An 11,722-nucleotide genomic window follows, 5' to 3' on the forward strand; every position below is an offset into this window, starting at 1 on the left:
AATCAAAGAAGAAATAAAAAAATACATAGAAACAAATGACAACAAAAACACGTCGACCCAAAACCTATAGGACACAGCAAAAGCAGTTCTAAGAGGGAAGTTTATAGCAATACAATCTCACCTCAAGAAACAAGAAAAATCTCAAATAAACAATCTAACCCTACACCTAAAACAACTAGAGAAAGAAGAACAAAGAAAACCCAAAATCAGTAGAAGGAAAGAAATCATAAAAATCACAGCAGAAATAAATGAAATAGAAATGAAGAAAACAATAGCAAAAATCAACAAAACTCAAAGCTGGTTCTTTGAAAAGATAAAGAAAATTGATAAACCCTTAGCCAGACTCATCAAGAAAAAAAGAGAGGGGATGCAAATCAAAAAAATTAGAAATGAAAAAGGAGAAATCACAACTGACACTGCAGAAATACAAAGGATTATAAGAGACTACTACAAACAACTATATGCCAATAAAATGGACACCCACGAAGAAATGGACAAATTCTTGGAAAGGTACAATTTCCCAAAACTGAACCAGGAAGAATTAGAAAATATAAACAGATGTATCACAAGTAATGAAATTTAAACTGCGATTAAAAATCTTCCAGCTAACAAAAGTCCAGGACCAGATGGCTTCACAGGTGAATTCTGTCAAACATTTAGAGAAGAGCTAACACTGATCTTTCTCAAACTCTTCCAAAAAATTGCAGAGGGAGAAACACTCCCAAATTCATGCTATGAAGCCACCATCACCCTGATACCAAAACCAGAAAAAGATATCACAAAAAAAGAAAATTACAGACCAATATCACTCATGAATATAGATGAAAAAATACTAGCAAACAGAATCCAACAACGCATTAAAAGGATCATACACCATGATCAAGTGGGATTTATCCCAAGAATGCAAGATGCTTCAATATACGGAAATCAATCAATGTGATACACCACATTAACAAATTAAGGAATAAAAACCATATGATCATCTCAATAGAAGCAGAAGAAGCTTTTGACAAAATTCAACACCCATTTATGATTAAAAACTCTCCAGAAAATAGGCATAGAGTGAACATACCTCAACATAATAAAGGCTATATATGACAAACCCACAACAAGCATCATTCTCAATGGTGAAAAACTGAAAGCATATCCACTAAGATCAGGAACAAGACAAGGATGTCCACTCTCACCACTCTTATTCAACATAGTTTTGGAAGTCCTAGCCACAGAAATAAAAGGAATACAAATTGGAAAAGAAGAAGTAAAACTGTCACTGCTTGCCAATGACATGATAGTATACATAGAAAATCCTAAAGATGCCACCAGAAAACTACTAGAACTAATTAATGAATTTGGTAAGGTTGCAGGATACAAAATTAATGCACAGAAATCTCTGGCATTCCTATACACCAACAACGAAAAATCAGAAAGAGAAATTAAGAAACACTCCCATTTACCATTGCAACAAAAGGAATAAAATACTTAGGAATAAACCTGCCTAAGGAAGCCAAAGATTTGTACTCAGAAAACTATAAAACACTGATGAAAGAAACCAAAGATGACATAAACAGATGGAGAAATATACCATGTTCTTGGATTGGAAGGATCAATATTGTGAAAATGACTATACTACCCAAAGCAATCTACAGATTCAATACAATCCCTATCAAGCTACCAATGGCATTCTTCACAGAATTAGAACAAAAAATCTTACAACTCGTATGGAAACACAAAAGACCCTGAACAGCCAAAGCAATCTTGAGAAAGAAAAACAGAGTTGTAGGAATCAGGCGCCCTGGCTTCAAACTATACCACAAAGCTATAGTAATCAAGACAGTATGGTACTGGCACAAAAACAGAAATATAGATCAATGGTACAGGATAGAATGCCCAGAGATAAACCCATGCACATATAGGCACCTAATTTATGACAAAGGAGGCAAGAACATACAAGGGAGAAAAGACAGCCTCTTCAATAAGTGGTGCTGGGAAAACAGGACAGCTACATGTAAAAGAATGAAATTAGAACACTCCCTAACACCATACACAAAAATAAACTCAGAATGGATTAAAGACCTAAATGTAAGACCAGACACTATAAAACTCTTAGAGGAAAACATAGGAAAAACACTCTATGGCATAAATCACAGCAAGATCTTTTTTGACCCACCTACTAGAGAAACAGAAATAAAAACAAAAATAAACAAATGGGGCTTAATTAAACTTAAAAGCTTTTGCACAGCAAAGGAAACCATAAACAAGACAAAAAGACAACTCTCAAAATGGAAGAAAATATTTGCAAATGAAACAACAGACAAAGGATTAATCTCCAAAATATACAAATAGCTCATGGATCTCAATATCAGAAAAACAAACAATCCAGTTAAAAAATGGGTGGAAGACCTAAATAGATATTTCACCAAGGAAGACATACAGATGGCCAAGATGCACATGAAAAGATGCTCAACATCACTAACTATTAGAGAAATGCAAATCAAAACTACAATGACGTAACACCTCACACTGGTCAGAATGGCCATTATCCAAAAATCTAGAAACAATAAATGCTGGAAAGGGTGTGGTGAAAAGGGAACCCTCCTGCACTGTTGATGGGAATGTAAATTGGTACAACCACTGTGGAAAACAGTATGGAGGTTCCTTAAAAAACTAAAAATAGAATACCATATGACCCAGCAATCCCACTACTGGGCACATACCCTGAGAAAACCATAACTCAAAAAGAGACATGTGCCACAATGTTCATTGCAGCACTATTTACAATAGCCAGGACATGGGGCCAACCAAAATGTCCATTGACAGATGAATGGATAAAGAAGATGTGGCACATATATACAATGGAATATTACTCAGCCATAAAAAGAAATGAAACTGAGTTATTTGTAGTGAGGCGGATGGACATAGAGTCCATCATACAGAGTGAAGTAAGTCAGAAAGAGAAAACAAATACCGTACGCTAATGCATATATATGGAATCTTAAAAAAAAAATGGTACTGATGGACCTAGTTGCAGGGCAGTAATAAAGAGGTAGACATAGAAAATGGACTTGAGGACATGGGGTGGGATGGTGAAGCTGGGGCAAAGTGAGAGTAGCATTGACATATACACACGACCAAATGTAAAATAGTTGACTGATGGGAAGCAGCGGCATAGCACAGGGAGATCAGCTTGGTGCTTTGTGATGACCTAGAGGGTGGGATAGGGAGGGTGGGAGGGAGGCTCAAGAGGGAGGGGATGTGGGGACATGTGTATGCATATGGTTGATTCTCTTTGTTGTGCAACAGAAACTAACACAGTATCGTGAAGCAATTATACTCCAATAAAGATCTATTTTTAAAAAAAAGAGGCTTAACAATATTTTTATTTTGAAATAATTTCAGATTTTAAATGAAATTTTGCAAAAATAGTACAAAATATTCCCACATATGTTTTACCTAGATTCCCCAAATGTTAACAATTTATCACACTTACTTTTTCATTCTATCATTCTCACTCTCATTCTATCTATCTACTTATCTCACTCTCATTCTATCTATCTACCTATTTATTCTTTTTTCCTGTGACATTTGAGAGTAAGTTGCCAACATCAGGATGTACATCCTCAAAACAGGTTATTTTATTTTACCTAACCACAGTACTCTGATCAAAATCAGTAAGTTCATACAGATACAATAGTGTTGTCTAACCTATAGACCTTATTCAGATTTTACCAATTGTTTTACAAATGCCCACTTTCTGATTCAATATCCAATGCAAACTCACACTTGCATTAGTTGCCATGTCTCTTTAGCCTCTTTTAATCTGGAACAGTTCATGATCTTGACAATTTTGAAGAGTTCCAGCCAGCTACTTTGTAGACTATCTCTCAATCTGGGTTTTTCTTTTTTTGTTTTGTTTTGTTTTAATATTGTTTATTAGCGCAGTAACAAATGCAGACTTAAGTAGTCCTCAACACAGAACCAATCCACTGAACAACTCGTATTCCACGCCTTACATTTAACAGCTTAAGGTATTTTACTACAGGTTTTCACAAGTCCTGAAGCAAACCTCTATCTTTTCATAAGAAAGTACATTGGCATATAAAATAGAATACATAACTACTCATTTCCTATACGGTGTCGTATAGCCATGTGTCCATTTTATATATATGAGACGACAGTCTCTAAAAGCTGTTAAATATCAATGTTCCCTTCCAAGAAGGGAAAACAAATTCCAATTTTTTAAAACAAAAATCTGTATAGTCTTGGAAGGACTTGACATAAATGGCCATGTGTGTAACCTGTACAAATTAAGCTGTTTCAAATTACAGACTACAAGCAACTGAACCCAAATATCTAGTCTTCTCTGTACTCCATTTCAGCTAATATTGCAGAACTAATGACAGTTTTAAACGTTGCTATTACCAATTCTGTCTACTGTAGCAAGATACCTTAAGTTACAACAAAATCTTAGGAAATAAGACTGAATAATATCTGTTATAGAAATACCCTACTCTTTACCAACTCCCACCCTCCTCTACCCCATCAAAATCATAAGCAGCTCTCTCTGTGACAGACAAATAATGTAAAGAATTATGAAAACCCAATTTATGTAGCGTACCCCTTGGTCCACTGTCTGGCCATTCTGTCATGTTCTGCTCTGTTGGTCATATACTGAGTGGCAATACTTCCCACCAAGGGGTCGGCAGGATTACAGTCTGTAAGAAGTGAGCAGATACAAAGAAGGACTTTAGATATGGTTAGTGCTGGGCTCCAGTTATCTTTCAATATATCCAAGCAAATAACTCCTTGACTTAATACTACAAGGGATAGATTCTTGTCCGAAATGCAACCTTCGGAGGCTTGAAGGGATATTCTGGTGTAAAAGTGATATCAAGGAAGAATACACCACCCTCATACACGGACCCTGGAGGTCCTAGGATGGTTGATCTCCATTCACAGATGTTATCGCCTTTGGGACCAGCACTGCAGTTGGGTGGAGGGTCTAAAGTGACGTCCACCAGCTCCTTCTGAATCCTCTTGGCGCTCGTGGAGAGGGGTTTGGAGTTTTTGCTCATGCTGACTTTACTCTCCTTCTTCTTGGGGGTGTTTGTTTCTCGGTTTGCTGGTTGGAGGACGAAGATGAGGAGGAGCTGGGGCTGGCCCTCGAATTTTCATCCGCAGAGCGACCCCCACCCACCCGGCAAAGAGCCCCTCTCTTTGTGTCTGGCTGTTTTGCTGCGGCTGGGCCTGGCCACTCGTGTCTCTCTGTCGCTGGGAGAGAAGTCGAAGGGCAGCAACAGCAACTATTAAACAGGCAGTGGCTTCTCCCCCCAGCCACACACGGGGGCACACCCTGCTCCTCCTCCCCCCCTCCCCGCGCCTCCCACACCGGCCCGGTCCCACCCACGCGGGCTCCCCGCCCCCAGGGAGACGGGCGCGAGCAGCCCTCGGGGGACCCCGGGAAGCCCGGCCCCCTCCCGACCCGGGACGCCGGGCCCAGGGGGCGAGGGCTGTGAATTTTCTCTCAAGTGGTCTGGGGACAGCCCTGGGTTTTTCTGATGTTTCCTTTGACTAGATTCAGGTTATGCATTTTGGGCAGGAACATCACAGAAATGATGTTGTGCGTCATTTGTGCGTCTGCATTTGTGCGTCTGCTTTGTGCGTCACCCATGCCAGTTTGCCTCATTACTGATGACATCACCTTTGATCACTTGGATAAGGTGGTGTCTGACTCGATCTCTTCCTCTCCGTAAAGTTAATATTTTCCCTTCCCAATTAAAAAGTATCTTGTGTGGCAGTACTACAAAGCTATAAAGAATATCCTGTTTCTCATCATATTTTTCCTTCTTAGTTTTAGCATCCATTGATAATTCTTGCTTGAAACAAATACTGCTCCATGCTCTCCACATCTTACCTCCTTCCTGCGCACACAGCTGAAATACAGTTCCTAGCCCTTTTCCTCAGAGGGACAATACAACTTGTTCTAGCCCATAAACTCTGACTGCAGGTGGTGTATGTCCCTTCCTGGTTTGGCCCCCAAATGTCTCATATTATCCTACAAGGTCTTTGTCAGTCGATTGCATGCATAAGATCTAGTAAAGGACTCCAAGAAGTCTTTGGTAATTGTGGAGCCACTAGAACCTTAAGTCTAAGCCATTCAGGGAGTCCTGTGAGCTTGGATGGGAGAAATGTATTTTCATGAATTTTAACTGGACCTTAGCATTCCCTGTATTTATGAATGTGGTCAGTGGTTACAACAGTGTTAGCAAAATGTGCCTTTGTCTCCCATAGAAATCACAGATATTTCATATCACATTACACTTGATGCAGATATCTTGAAATATATTTACCTGTCATTATTTTGTCATTAACTTTGAATTTTGGTTACCAGTTCTTTTTTTTTCTTTTCCACATTTACAAACACTATTCTTAGAGGAGGCCCATAGGCATCACCAGACTGCTAAAGGGCTCCAAGACATAAAATAGGGTAAGTTGGACGGAGCTGATCCCTGAGTCACCACTTGGTGGGGAGCCATCGGGAAAGCAGGTGGGGAGTATTTGCATTAGAATTTGTGTGTGAGAGAGAAATAAGCCACTGAGATTTATGATGTTATTTGTTCAGCAATTATCCTGTTCAGACTAACAGAAAGAATGAAGTCACAAATTTGGAAATTAACATACATGGGAAGATAGTTGAAGCCATGGGATCAGACGTGATAATTGAAGAAGGAGAAAGAAAAAGAAGCCAAGTGCTGAACTTTGGGTAAATATTACATTTTGAAAAAGAAAACAAAACAAACCAAAAAAAAAAACTGTTAAGGAAGCAGACAGAATAGAAGAAATGCAGTAGTAGAAAGACAACCAGAAATATATGGGGCAAGAAATTATAGAAATGACACCATGCTTTAATTCCTCAGATGTCTTCATATAGAAAGTCCTTATATGTGGTCTCTGCTAAAAAGATAAGAAATGAAAATATTTGGGGTAGGTTTTCTGAAATATACCTAGAAATTTGCTAAATGACAGGTATAGTACTTCTCCAAGTCTAGTTTCTTTAGCTATAAAAAAATTGCTATTCAGATTAGAAGAGGTAATAAAAGCAAACACATGCAAAAGAATCTTGTACAGCTTCTGACGTGTACCTGTCCTAAATAAAATTGTCTCTTTCTCTCCTCAAACCTTCTCCTCTACCATTTCACAGACTATCCTAGAATTTAAGAAGTAAAGAGTACATTAAGAAAACTATAAACATTCTGAGTCAAAAGCATTGGTATTAGACTTATTATACTAGTTACACTATGAATATTCTACCTATAAAACTAAAATAAGCAAAATCATGATTAGAATTCAACCAGCACCTTGAGATTCTATTTGGGAGACAGACTGAGTGATAATTCCAGAAAAGAGAGGCTGTGATTTTAAAATACCACTCACAGAGTATCAAGAAAACACACCACAATTTGATGGGGTTTTCTAGCAGGGGGTTCTCATGAGCTATACAAAAATGCACATTGGGTACTGGCACAAAAACAGAAATACAGATCAATGAAACAGGATAGAAAGCCCAGAGATAAACCCACACACATATGGTCACCTTATCTTTGATAAAGGAGGCAAGAATATACAAGGGAGAAAAGACAGCCTCTTCAATAAATGGTGCTGGGAAAACTGGATAGCTACATGTAAAAGAATGAAATTAGAACACTCTCTAACACCATACACAAAAATAAACTCAAAACGGATTAAACACCTAAATATAAGGCAAGACACTATAAAACTCTTAGAGGAAAACATAGGCAGAACACTCTATGACATACATCACAGCAAGATCCTTTTTGACCCAGCTCCTAGGGAAATGGAAATAAAAACAAAAATAAACTAATGGGAACTAATGAAACTTAAAACCTTTTGCATAGCAAAGGAAACCATAAACAAGACAAAAAGACAACCCTGAAAATGGGAGAAAATATTTGCAAATGAAGCAACTGACAAAGGATTAATCTCCAAAATATACAAGCAGCCCATGCAGCTCCATATCAAAAAAACAAACAACCCAATCCAAAAATGGGCAGAAGACCTAAATAGACATTTCTCCAAAGAAGATATACAGGTTGCCAACAAACACATGAAAGGATGCTCAACATCACTAATCACTAGAGAAATGCAAATCAAAACTACCATGAGGTATCACCTCACACCGGTCAGAATGGCCATCATCTAAAAATCTACAAACAATAAATGCTGGAGAGGGTGTGGAGAAAAGGGAACCCTCTTGCACTGTTGGTGGGAATGTAAATTGATACAGCCACTATGGAGAACTGTATGGAGGTTCCTTAAAAAACTAAAAATAGAACTACCATACGACCCAGTATACTGGGCATATACCCTGAGAAAACCATAACTCAAAAAGGGGCATGTACCACAATGTTCACTGCAGCTCTATTTACAATAGCCAGGACATGGAAGCAACCTAGGTGTCCATCGACAGATGAATGGACAGAGAAGATGTGGCACATATATACATGGAATATTATTCAGCCATAAAAAGAAATGAAATTGAGTTATTTGTAGTGAGGTGGATGGACCTAAAGACTGTCATACAGAGTGAAGTAAGTCAGAAGGAGAAAAACAAATACCGTATGCTAACACATATATATATGGAATCTAAAAAAAATGGTTCTAAAGAACCTAGGGGCAAGACAGGAATAAGGACGCAGACGTAGAGAATGGACTTAAGGACACGGGGAGGGGGAAGGGCAAGCTGGGACGAAGTGAGAGAGTGGCATTAACATATATACACTACCGAATGTAAAATAGATAGCTAGTGGGATGCAGCCTCATAGCACAAGGAGATAAGCTCGTGCTTTGTGACCACCTAGAGGGGTGGGATAGGGAGGGTGGGAGGGAGATGTAAGAGGGAAGGGATATGGGGATATATATATACGTATAACTGATTCACTTTGTTATAAAGCAGAAACTAACACACCATTATAAAGCAATTATACTCCAATAAAAATGTTTAAAAAAAAAATGCACATCGGTCCTTAGAAACCCAACTTGAATTCCTCCAATGCCTATTGCTGGTACTCCTCTTATCTCATGTTCTCTTATCACAAACACAAAATGAAGGAGAGGGGAGGGATGCTAAAATGTTAATCCATGAACTTTAAACACATATATATAACTTTAGCTACATGTTATTTGGTCAGTTGTTTTAATAATGGATGTGGATGTCTTAGAAAAGAAATATGAAACTCTGTATGCATTCTAAAAATTTCACTTACAAAGTTGCCTGGAAAATTAAAAAAACAGATTAACATTGCCACAGTCTTTAAAACAAAATCTACCTCTCATCTGCTTAGAAAAGTTTTATTAAGCGGCCCTTGGAATCACCATTTCCAAAATATGGATTTGAGCAAATGAAAGCGTTTTGATAAGAGTCCTTTAATTGCATCTCTTTCTTCTCTCACCTTAGAGCTGCTTTTCTTTTACCCCAAATTGAGGAATGTGCAATTTTCTAGATTAGAGGCTGAGACTGTTTTCATAATCAGCAGCCATCTATACAGAATGACAATAGAACTGAAAAGATTCTAAGCTATGCCACCAAAAAATTTTCCAAAGAATTAACTCTATGAAAAACGCCAGAATCTGACAAGTCCTAGCAACTCCTCCCTCTTACAGTTTCAGGAAGAAAGTGCTGCCATCTACAGGACGTATATGGAACTAATGCCTACAAAAAAAGATGGAGAGAGTCTTTTGGCTTTTATAGCTGTAAACAGCTAAAAAGAAAAAAAAAAAAAAGCATGACAAAGGAGAGTAATAAAATGTGCCCGTTTTCAAATTCATTTACTAAATATATTCTACTTCTCTGTTTTCTAATCTTCAGCCACTAACCATATGTGGCTAATAAGCCCTTGAAATGTGGGTAATGTGACTGAGGAATGAGGGTTTTTTTTAAATTTCATTTCATTTTAATTAATTCAATTGACTTCAAATTTAAAACTGACACTCAATTCAGTCATTGGAAAACTTTTAAGTATGTTTATGACAAGTTGGGTATATGAATTTACTTTTTCAACTGTAAGTTTTATGATATCTACATATAGATAAAATATGCCTGATGAAAGATGTGCTGTAAGTGAAAAATACACACAAAATTTTGAAGACTTAGTCCAAAGCTAGGAATATAATATATCTCATTAATAATTTTTATATTGATAACGTTTTGAAATTATGATATTTTGGATATGTTGGATAAAATGTATCAAGGTTAATTTCATTGGCTTCTTTTTACTTTTTAATTTGATGACTAGAAAATTTTAAGTGACACATATGACTCACATTATACTTCTATTGCACAGCACTGTTCTGATTTAAAGGCCAAAAAGAAAAGAGGTAAATGTGTTCAGTGTCTTACAGAATTACATGAAGTGCTATATTATAAAATGTTCTTAGGTCCTGTGTGTTTAATTGCTATCTGGCCCCAAGATTAATAAAAAGCATGCAGTAGACACTGATATTTGTATGGATTAATAGAACACAACTTTTAGAGGAAATTATCTAACATCATTTTCAATGACCTTCATTGTGACTGATAAATATCTAAAAATGGTAGAAATTTTAGATCTTGATGAATGTAATTGTAACTATTGATAACCGTCTATATCATGGCGAATGAACTGATGACAGAAACCACACATTTTTAAAGAAATTCCAATAAGTTTATCCTCTGTTCCATTTCTTCCATCAGTTTCCAGCATTCTATCTCCAGACTATGCATTTCAAGGACTCTACCCCGGCAATCTCCCACTGCCCTTCATTCTCACAAGTGCAGGGCACAGACTCTTCTCCGTGGTCCCTGCCTTTGCCCTTAGCTGGAAAGCAGGCCTCCATAGCATAACCATATCCTTCATGGAGGATGTCTTCTTCCAAGCCACAAAAATCATACCTCCCCTTTCTTTCTCCTCCATATCCCATCTTTAACATATTCTTCTGTTACTTAGAAAACAAAACCAACCAAACAAACAAACAAACAAAAGAAAAAACAGGCAGATGATTCAGCTGGCAGATACCCACACAAAGATAGGGAGCTCGATGTTCCTGATGTGCCGAGACTGTCCCATTTTAACCTTGAAAGTCTCACCTTGCCGCAGACCAGGACGGATGGTCACCCTACTTGAAAGTCTCACCTTGCCGGAGACCAGGATGGTTGGTCACCCTACTTGCCAATCTGACCTGTTGACAGCAAAGCAAGAGAGAAGCGAGCGTCATAGTTTATGCTCCAGCAACACCCCACTGCCTGTGTTTCCTGCATTTTCTAGCCTCTTTCCTTTACCACACAGCCACCTTTCTCCTTACTGCTCCCTTAACTGGCCTGATTTATGTTAATCTTTCAGGCATCATTTCCCTTCCAAATTCTTTACTCATTCCCCCAGGCTGAGGTCAGTTGTTAACACTGTATTTTAATCCTCTGTCCATCCCCCAAGGCCCCCATCAGCTGTGAGTTCCTTGAAGTCAGAACTGGAGATGACATCCATTTTTGCCTTCTTATCACCTGGTAGCTGAATTTGTGAGTGAATGAAGGTTGGTGTGTCTTAGAAAGGCACCTGAGCTTCGGGTAATTTCATGTTTTTATTTTTCTTTTAATTTTTATTGGAGTGTAGTTGATCTACAAGGTTGTGTTAGTTTCAGGTGCCCAGCAAAGTGAATCAGTTATACCTATACA

General features: G+C 37.9%; 1 pseudogene; it reads right to left on the reverse strand.

Moving 5' to 3' along the window:
* Positions 1 to 4,602: 4,602 nt before the first annotated feature.
* On the reverse strand, positions 4,603 to 10,974 carry LOC118905448 (annotated as a pseudogene).
* Positions 10,975 to 11,722: the final 748 nt, after the last annotated feature.

This window comes from Balaenoptera musculus, chromosome 12 (assembly GCF_009873245.2).
Source record: "Balaenoptera musculus isolate JJ_BM4_2016_0621 chromosome 12, mBalMus1.pri.v3, whole genome shotgun sequence".
Lineage (NCBI taxonomy): Eukaryota > Metazoa > Chordata > Mammalia > Artiodactyla > Balaenopteridae > Balaenoptera > Balaenoptera musculus.